The sequence below is a fragment of the Cephus cinctus genome, unplaced genomic scaffold (genome assembly GCF_000341935.2).
Source record: "Cephus cinctus unplaced genomic scaffold, Ccin1 Ccin1_scaffold1237, whole genome shotgun sequence".
In the NCBI taxonomy this organism is placed as follows: Eukaryota; Metazoa; Arthropoda; class Insecta; order Hymenoptera; family Cephidae; genus Cephus; species Cephus cinctus.
The window spans coordinates 48,906-59,509 of NW_014333690.1; the positions used below are offsets into that span (position 1 = coordinate 48,906).

The 10,604-nt window shown below is 44.4% G+C and overlaps 1 protein-coding gene across 1 annotated transcript in view; it reads left to right on the top strand.

Annotated features, from left to right (window-relative positions):
• The window catches only part of LOC107272697 (pair-rule protein odd-paired), a 25,093-nt gene that overhangs the window by 10,476 nt on the left and 4,013 nt on the right, over nt 1-10,604 (top strand). The window lies entirely within an intron of this gene.

Here is a 10,604-nt window from a genome sequence, read left to right on the forward strand (position 1 = left end):
GAGAGGGGGGGGGGGGGGGTGGCTATCGCTTACGATGAATGAAACCGCTTAGTATTTATCGTGGTTTTACTTCTCGCTTATATTTCTCATCATCAGCTACATCCGTCCACCTTGCTTTACCTGTGCCTACTGATCCTTCGCATCAAGACCTTATTTATACGCGATGCTTATTTACCCTAGCATCCAGATTCAATCTGTTCTTCGTGCCCCGCCTCTGTCTCTCTCTCTCTCTCTCTCTCTCTCTCTCTCTCTCTCTCTCCTCCTAGTCTTTCCCTTCTCCTCGTCCCTTCTGTCTGCTATACCAGCGCTCAGCTTTTCACCCCGAGAAAGTGCTGAGGTCGATTTGAAGGTATTTCCTCAAATTCAGTACTATGCTTTCTCGTGGTCTGAATGCGCATTCGGAGTACATTGACTTGACTATGTATAGTCGCAGAAAATGTAATTACTAGAAGAATGATTACTATTTGGAGGGCAAGTGGTAGTATAGTAGCGACTGACAATTCTGTCAACGTCGGTCATTGTAGTTGTACTTATTTATCATTGTCCTTACTAGTTACTTCGTAAATCTTACTGGAATTATCGTCATGGTCACTAGGCATTTCCTGTTGTCCTAATACTAACCATTGCTCTGGTAATGACAGCCGTACAGTTGTCACCGTGCATGAGGTTGCTTCGATCGAAGTCGAAGGAAAATCATTGTGATTCGAAGAATGGTCGAAGGAAATATAGAGTCCAACCAAGACGCCATGTGAGGTTACGAATGAGAGAGAGAGAGAGAGAGAGAGAGAGAGAAAGAGAGAGAGAGAGAGAGAGAGAGAGAGAGAGAGAGAGAGCATGAAGTTTGTCCTTTGAAAGTGGACCACAGAGGGCAGCACTGGGCGAAGGGAGGAGGGGGTGGGGAATAAGTAAAACGTACCTTGCGACATGGGCAACCGTAACGAGGGTTAACGCTTGCAAAAATTCTTCCCACAGTTCTCTATCTGCTTAGGGGAGCGCGGTTGTCTCCGCGAGTCTCGTTTTAAAAAAAAAAAAAAAAAAAAAAAAGAAATTCTTCCCACAGTTCTCTATCTGCTTAGGGGAGCGCGGTTGTCTCCGCGAGTCTCGTTTTAAAAAAAAAAAAAAAAAAGAAAAAGAAATGTAAGTAGCGAGCAAGGATGAGGAGGAGGAAGAAGAAGAAGAAACGAAAGTATAGGGAGGACGAGGCGGAGTGGACGTGAAACGGAAAAAACAAAACAGAATTGCGGCCAGCGGTGGATGATTTAGGGGGCGAGGGTCGGGGGTCGCGGGTCGAGCCTGGCCTCTGGAATGCTGGACCCTCATCTCCCGCTCTCTCCTCCTCCTTCGCCTCTCTTCTCCTTCCTCGACTCGTACAACCACGAGAGCAGGATAAAATGATAAGAGACAAGGATAACGGATAGAACATTTACATAGGTCGTTAGTATGGGCAGATGTAGGGGTGACCCGTGTCCTCGGCGAAACACGGGCGCATGTCCGCCCTTGCTACGGTTTCACTCGAGAATCCAACGGCCGTCATACATACACGTGTGTATATTGATAAATTTATTTATATTCATTCATCCCGCAGGATCAGTTCGACCCTTGTTAGCCGATAGGCAATACTCATTTACGCGGGGAGACCAGCGACCAATTAGTGTGGGAAACAGACGTCGAAGTTATTTTCATCGCGGCTTTACTAATTCCAACCCTGACAAAAATGCCGTTCGTTGTGTACTTGCATTGGAGGTTTTTTCTTCTTTAATCGCGCGTTTCACTGAAAAATTTACGATCGACGGCGCGACATTTGCTTTCTGAAAAGTCCTACGGGCACAGGGCGCGCGATTGTCGAAGTAAAACGCTCGTGCGACGTCGACAGGCTGCACGGATGGCGCTGCGGTAGAGTTGAAGAATTTTCTTTCGACCAAAGTACGAATGTCTCCGGGGACTTGGATCCTTGTAATTCCAAGAGCACCGGGGGCCCTAAGGCCCCACGAGGCTTCCATTCGCTTCTATCCCACGGGGACGCTCGGCTCGGCGAGCTCACGTCAAAATCATTGGACGTCTCGGTGGTTTGACGCCGTGGCACGACGAAGGGCACTGTATTGTAATTTAATTTCGAAACCCGATAGCCTCGCTTTTGTCAGTACAATTATTAGAGGTCTACTATGGACGTTATAATTCCCCATGAAAAATTCCGACGATACTTTTTAACTTGTGGAGAGAGAGAGAGAGAGAGAGAGAGAGAGAGAGAGAGAGAGAGAGGGGGGGGGTTATTTAATAGACACGACCCCGTGTTAGCCATACGGAAACTTTATTAACTTACTATTAGCTAAGTTCAGTGAACTACGTAACTCGGGATACCTCGGCTGTGTAATGTTTCCCAGTCGTTTATGCATCGGGGTCAGTCCCACAAAAATCACACGTATGCCTTATACACGTAACAGCCCCGTTACCTAGTCTTTTTAACACTAAACCTACCAGAGCGGTCAAATGACCGCTTTTGAGACTTTAAACAAAATTGTTAAATTCCAGGTTTTTATTTTTCTTCAACTTACTGCACGACTATGCTAAATTCTGTATTAATTACAATCAACTGGAAAAGACTATAATGTCTATTTCAAAAACGGTCATTTGACAGCCGTCGATAGAAATAGGTATATATAATATGTCGGTAGGTTTAGTGTTAACGTCCGATCAAACGTCACGAGTTGTTCCCCGTTCGTGGACGACATGCTATAATTCTATGACGTATAAACATACGATATCCGTTAAGTAACGCACTGTAGTCTATATGAGTCAAGGGATAATTATCTCACGTACAGTATTCCTGATTGTAATTTGGTTCTTAGCGACGTACAGAAATATAAAAAGAAAAAAAAAAGATTCTCTACTAAAACGTCCAGCTTGGCAAAGTATTCGAGTCAAAAAATCCTAATAAATAAAATTGCACCGTGAAACGGCGCCCACGCACGCCAACGGCGTATCAGCGATAAAAAGGAAGAAAAAAAAAGAAAGTCCAAGTCTCGGAGGAAAAAAAAAGAGTAAAAAAGTGTCGGTTCACCGTGCGTTATATTTACGAAGAGTCTTCCTCTAATGGTTTCGATGCGGCCAGCGGACACGCACACCGAGGTCGCATGGCCACGCACCGACACACCCGACTCGTGCCCGACCTCCCGTCCCTCCAGCCTCCCTAGTCCCACGAACCTACCTACGTGCTCGCGTGAATTATGTTTCATGCGAGATGTCAAATTGCTCGCCATATCGTAAAATATACAACTCCGCGCGCTGTGGGAAACATTATGTTTCTCCCCGACCCGGGCTGCCCCCTTCACTCCTTGCGAAGGCCCGTCCAGCTTCGCCGCGGCCCGGTTCGACTCGGCTACCTACGGGCCCGGGCTGGGCCCATCCACCCGACACCACTCCTGCCTGGTCTCCTTGTCGATTTATAGATAAACACGCTCTGTGTTTCAAGCTCTGTGTTAAATGAACGTCATATCTCAGTGCCAACATTTCCGCCTGCGTCTTCGTCCTCGTAACGATCTGCTCTGTAACGCAGTCGGTACTGCAGTTTTCTAACTTTCTTCTTTTTTTTTGTAGCCATCGTTTCCTCATTCTCGGGACGTTGCCGTTCTGATTTACTTGGTGATCCATTGTATGGGGAATGGTGATGACGTCAGTTGGGTCAAGTATCGACGAATTATAACGTTGAATGTAGAAACGACCTGGTCCAGCTATACCGAGCGAACGATCTAATTTAGCAATCTTCCCGCCACGCCCTGTCCCGTCATTAGATGATCCTCGGGCTGGTCATTAATAAGGCGCAACTGGCCACACACGAGAAACACGAAAGCCAGCCCCTGATGCCCAGAATGGAAGGGGCCCGAATGGTATTGCCTGTGTTGAGAAGGTCGGGTAAGATAGGGCAGGGTCGAGGGGTTGGAAGGGAGGAGGAGACTTCCAGACGAAAAAAATGTCGAATCATCGACCGTCAATAAATACCAATCGATCGCGTACTAGCATCTATTAATGACTAAACGTCGGCTAACCAAATTAACCGTGACTAAAATGCATTTAACGGCTCCACTTATTGTTTTGAGTTTAGGCAGTAGGAATTTAGTCGGCCTTCGTCGAAATGATTTTTCGATATATTTCTTTATTATACGTGTAACTTCTAGGTGGACTTTCATTATCTTATACTGGAAAGTTAAGGCTTAATAAAAAAAAAATACAATTTTTTTTTCTAAGAAATCCATATTTCTTAACAAAAATTTTGTTCCGAATGTCAATGCACGATGCAAGTGCACTCGAGGCTGCTTGTGATAGTTTTTGGAAAACATGGCAGAAAGACGGTAATCCGAGTACATTTTTGAGCTTTTAAACAGTATGACTACTTTAGGCAGATCTAAGTCCAGGAAAAAAGGGTCTTTGGCACAGGGAAAGGCGTCATTGGCATCGAGGGTCAAGTATAGGCTACCGTACCGAAAACCCTAAAGAACGACAATAGTCCTTAACAAGCGCGATCACTGTTCAGGATTTCTGGCGTTTAGCGCTCACTCCAACAAAGCCTTCCTGAATTCCGGCACGCTCGGTCCCTTATACACAGCAGCCTTCAATACCAGAAGTGTCCGGCTGAGATTTGCTTTTTTCCTTCCTTTTTCTCCTTTCACGTCCAAATGCCGAAATCATCGAAACCCTCAAATCCAGGAAGGAAAGCGCCACGTTACCGCTCAATAGCCTTCCTCGGAATCTGCTTCGAGGACTCTCGAACGCTTCCGTGGGCAATACCCTATTATGATGATTCCCATTGAAAACTATTTACCGTACACTTACCTATTCGTCGACGCGACACTCTCGTTTCGCCGGTCTAGTTCGGAGCTTCGATTTTACCTTATTTTCTACAAATATCGAGATCGTATTGCCCCCGATTCTCATTGGTTGAACTGGTGCCATAATTAATGTCGACCGGTACGTCTCATTGTAGAACTATGTCAATTGGCTCCCGTGAATCTACTTGCTCGAGATACTGGAACACTAGAAGCATTATATTACGTGCAGCTTCTTTCTTTCGTCGGAGATATTCAATTACGGTAGATTGGCGCAAAGATATCCTCGAAAACCGTGACAACTATATACAGGCGGGTCAGTGTCCAAAAAAAATGCCACCTTCTTCGAATAAATACCGCGTGTTTTGCATGAGAAGATCCCTACCCAGTCGCCAGGGACGAACCCTCGAACGCAAACCAATTCGCTCCTGTCAGTCATGGGACTCATTTATAAAAGGTTTACACGTCATCGCAATTAGTGCACTATTAATCATTTTCGTATGAAATTTTTTGATCATTAAAAAATTTATTTTTTAAACGTCAATTTTTATTGGTCAAATTTTTGACTTGACAAACTTTTTTTTTTTATCATACGAATATGACCCAATGAGCTGGGTGTCTTGAGAAATCGGACATTGTCCTGTTCCTGGAGTCGACCTGGGAGTCCACGAAGTCGAGGAATTCGATGAATCCGTTAAAGAGAAAAAACCAGGACTGGAATTGTAGGTGGAGGGCGAACATGTGATTGGCTGCGTCCCTGGTAACTCTAGATGGGCAGCATACCGTGTCCGTGGCGCCTCTATCTTTTATGCCGGCAGTTTCTGAAAATCTCTGAGTTTGATCTCGACTTCTTCACGAAACACATGCACGCGTTTATATAAACACGTATAAACGGTGTAATGGGAAGGAAGAACGTCAAAGTCGTCCCACGTGGATGTATATGTATATATATACGTTTTCTTGGTGAACGCGCGCGTATGCATGCATATGTACTCACGTGGACACACGGGGGGAGTCGCAACGGTAGCATCCGACTCAGATAACCGGCAAGGATATACGACTCTAAACTGCCCCTACGTGGACACTAGGCTACTGCATTTTTGAGAATTAAGATGGCACGCGATTTTTCCGATTTCACGGTAAAAGCATCGTTTCATAGACAACGTCAAACAGTCGCTAGTTACCTGACGAATTATTTACATACAAATTTTTATTTTTTAACAACCCAAACAACATTTTTAGTTTCGAGCCTCGACATCGGTTTGGTTTTCAGGGGCCATCTTTTAATGGTTTGCAACGTCTAAGAGTCCCCCAGATTCGCAAGTTACGCACTGCTGATATCGTACAAGTTGGAACTTAAGTAATTTTTCCAAATTTTATATTTAATGTTATTAAATGACCCGGACCCGCTTCTTTTCCCCGGAAGTCGTCTATTTCCTGGCGTCGATCGGAAGTAGATGGGAAACGAATTCATACCTCTTGCTTGACTCGTTCCGATTGCTAAATGTATGGACGAATGTTTGGGGCGTCTCCGAGCGTCAGGACACACAGAGACTACAAGCAGACAAACACTCGAATTACCACGCTAAAGAAACATCTGCCGATGGCGCTCTTCCTTTCAAAGCCAACATGGCGGAATGATCGGTGCATCAACCGGTAGTTACGCTTACCCACGGATTTGCGGTTCTTTTTCATGTTTTTTCACTCGACTCTCTCTCTCTCTCTCTCTCTCTCTCTCTCTCTCTCTCTCTCTCTCCCTCTCTCCTGTACCTGAATGCCGACTCTTGACTAGCCCTCGGAGTCTATACTCGAGTCTTTCCGCCACTTTGCCAAAGCGCAAAGGTGAGTGCATGTTTGCGGACACGGCACTTAGGGATTATTCGCAAAGGGGAACTGATGTCGACGAAAGTTACTTGCTAAACGTAGGGGCGTGTTGGGGAAATCAAATTTTCGAGGCTCCTGCGAAAAATGTATGGATAGGAAAATTTTTCACAACCATTGACAAGCAGTGTTAAAATTTTCGAAATTCCTAACGATCTCGAACATAATGTTTTATGGGCTAAAAAAGAAAATTTTTATTGTCTCACTCCGATCGTGCCTACAAAAAGTACGGGTTGAAAAAAATGGTCGATTAACTGCCAAATGTATTTACCGTTAGAAATTGGCGAAGCCCAAATTTCAATTAGACAAATTTCAACTTGCTCGATTTTTATTTAAACTCCAGTAGCAGAATTGAGTTTGGTAGGCATTGACTTTTTCATTAAAGCGTATCAACTATGAAACGAAACGTTATTGCCTTTCAATGAAAAATAAATGGTCAATTCTAACTCCAATTATTGCATCGTCAACGCGTTCTAATTACAATATATCTCCTAGAGATTATATATATACGTATATACCTTTCTATATCGCACGCGTCACAATTACCGTTATACTTTTGCAAACGAGTCAGCTCGAAAGTACCTAAGAAATTTTTGTTCTCAAGCTACCATACACCGACTGCTTCCGATATATAACCCAATTCACGCTCGAGGTACGTCAATTAAGAAAATAATTGTTATAGGGAGCCTTCGATTTCACCTTTCGATTTTGCCGAGGATTTGATTGTTATCGGTAGAAAAAGTCATCCGCAAAAAAAAGTGAGCGGTCCTCGTAACGCTCGTACGCCTCGGCATCCAGTACTCATTTACAAATAGGCCGGCTTTTATCTAAATCCAATATCTCCTCTCTTAATCCTCGCCTCGAAGCGTCTATCCACGTAGGATCTTTTAACTTGAGGTCTATCTGGAACCGATCGAGACTCGAACTCGAGACACCCCGAGTGTCAATCGGCAGATCGATATACCGGCCTTGTTACTATCCTCTAATGCCAAACGAATAACAAGAAAATTATCCACTCGAGAACGTTTGAGAAATAGGGGCGCCCGGGTATTGGGAGCTAGAGGGGAAGAGACCTCATTGGTCCATCAAACGAAAAGAGGGGGTCGGTATTTCGGGAAGGTTCGCAACAATGTCTGGTGGCCCCCGGCTGGTGTCCTCCGGATACAATAGATGCGAAAAATCATCCATTATTCTCGAGCGAGACTGCCCTTCGTGGGACAATGCCCAACGCCCATATATCACTCGGAAGCTTTTCCAAAAACTGTTCAATGAGCTCCTTACCAAGCTGCCCAAAGAGACGTTTTGCCCATTTTCTCAGTCTTCTTGCCTGACTGGATGCCTGTATGCCTCCTTGTATGCCCTTGTGGCACCTGAACAATTTTCAAACCGAAACCTCGTTTCGAGATCATCCCGAGTCATGACTTCCACTTTTTATTTCGTGCGGACCAGTCTTTTTTCATTATCAACGTCCCAAAGGGAAACACGTGGAAAGCTACGATTCCGTCGGAAGGACGAATTGGAAAAAGGGAAACGTTTTCAAACGGACGGATTTGAAATAAAAGGATGAGCCCGACGCGTGCTGACGCGTCGGTAAAGAAGAATCCTCGGTCGGTACACACATAGTTGGCGTTAGATAGAAGGGAGCCCGAACTCATTTTATTCTGTCTGCCAAATGCGATTACGATCTACATTTTTCTAATCCAGTCATTTGTGCACTATCGTCTTCTATTTGGAAACTTTTGATTCATAGTATCCAATCCCGTCCGGAGCCAAAACGATTATAATAACTATTTTATCCCGCACGGATCTGGCCTATTGTGCTCCCCATTCTAAAAGTCATAACACGATATAGTCACTTGGAAATATCACGAGGACCATCACGCCGGTGCAACGTGCTGCTCCGAGAATTTCGAGGACTTTAGTATATGCCAACGCAAGTATATATATATATACACCCATATACATACATATATACCCGTAGTCAGAAGCAGCAGTACACGTGGGTATAAGTCAGACCGATCGTAGTATGCGTCCCGAGTCCGCACGTTGCCTACGTGGGGACAACGTGGGCAATATTTCACGGCATATTGTTGCCATCTGCACACGCAACCCCATACGATAGAATGGAACGGGAGGATGCTTTTATTTATCTGCTATTTATTTGCCAACGCGCTACCAAACGTCCCTGCCGGGGACAGATTTGAAAAGTTATTAATTGTCTCGTTAGAAGACGCTCGTTGCTCGTGTATACAGTAATGCGCAATTGAAGTGGAACACTTGAATTTTTGTGTATCTCTACGAAACTATGACCGATTTAAAAAAACCAAAAATATATTTTTTAGGAATTTTCCTTCCCGTTCGAATGGTAAAAGTTTTATCCCGATCGGATACAAAATGGCCGAATGGCAGGGGTTGGAGTGAAAAAGTGCATTTTTGAACTTTTTGAAAATTTCGAGATCTAGTAGTTCCGGAAGGAAATTTATATTTCTAATCAGGGAACGAGAGAGAGCATCCTTCGGCAATAAAAAAACACCCCCAAAACATCCAAATATGAGTACGCTAAGGGGTTACATTTTAATTTGAAAAAACGCCTAAATTTTGCGAGTTCCGCTCGAGGCGCTCGGGGGACTAGTACCCTACCACGCGCGCCAAGCATTTGTCCCCCGAGCGCCTCGAGCGGAATTCGCAAAATTTAGGCGTTTTTTCAAATTAAAATGTAACCCCTTAGCGTACTCGTATTTGGATGTTTAAAGGCGCGTTTTAATCGTTGAAATCTCAGCTACAACGTGGATGAAAATGAAACTTCTATTTCATCGCTTTCCTTATGAAAAATAGCGGGGAAGCTTCGGGCGCGCTTGCGAAATCTCGAGATCTCTGTCACAGGATCATCTCCGAGAACAATAATTTTGTGAAAATCTGCAGTATCATTAAAGATGATATCATTCAGAAACTGGACCAGATTGGCCGGCGCGTTCGGAAGTTATGGCCATTTAAGTGTTTTCACTTCAAGGGGGTGTAACTCCCCCTAGAGTGATCCTACAGGGGTTCAATGGGGGTGTTTTTTTATTGCCGAAGGATGCTCTCTCTCGTTCTCTGATTAGAAATATAAATTTCCTTCTGGAACTACTAGATCTCGAAATTTTCAAAAAGTTCAAAAATGCACTTTTTCACTCCAACCCCTGCCATTCGGCCATTTTGTATCCGATCGGGATAAAACTTTTACCATTCGAACGGGAAGGAAATTTCCTAAAAAACATATCTTTGGTTTTTTTAAATCGGTCATAGTTTCGTAGAGATACACAAAAATTCAAGTGTTCCACTTCAATTGCGCATTACTGTATATATATATATAGTGTAGTCATAGTCAGCCAGAGCGAGTCGTTAAAAACCTAAGGGATGAATAGCTAGAGCGCCGTATGACAAAAAGATGCCACCCTCGTATTCCCAAAAATTCATTAGTTAACACCGGAGACCTCCATATACTCGGCCTGAGATAATTTGTACAGACGAGTCTTTAACGCGGCAAAAAAAATCGAAAGACTCTCAATAACAACTGCACCCTGTTCCTCGTGTTTCATAAATATTTAAGGTTCTTGACTGATTTACCATAACTGGCCTACCGCTCGTATATGCCGAACTGATTTGAATATAATCTACGTTCCCGCGATGTGTCGGACACGACCCCGTAGCGTTATCGCGCTTCTCGCACGTGAGACGAATACCCGCCCTACGTTCAGTTGCTTCGTCAAATTAGGTAAGACAGATTAGGGATTAGCGAGGTAAACTCGGCAGCGATGGAGGGCGGTAGCTGGGGAACCAGAAGAGACACGGAAGAGGGAAGCCTTGGCTCTTATCACTTCCTCTGTCATTTCTCTCTTCGTCCCCCCCCCCCCCCCCCCCCCC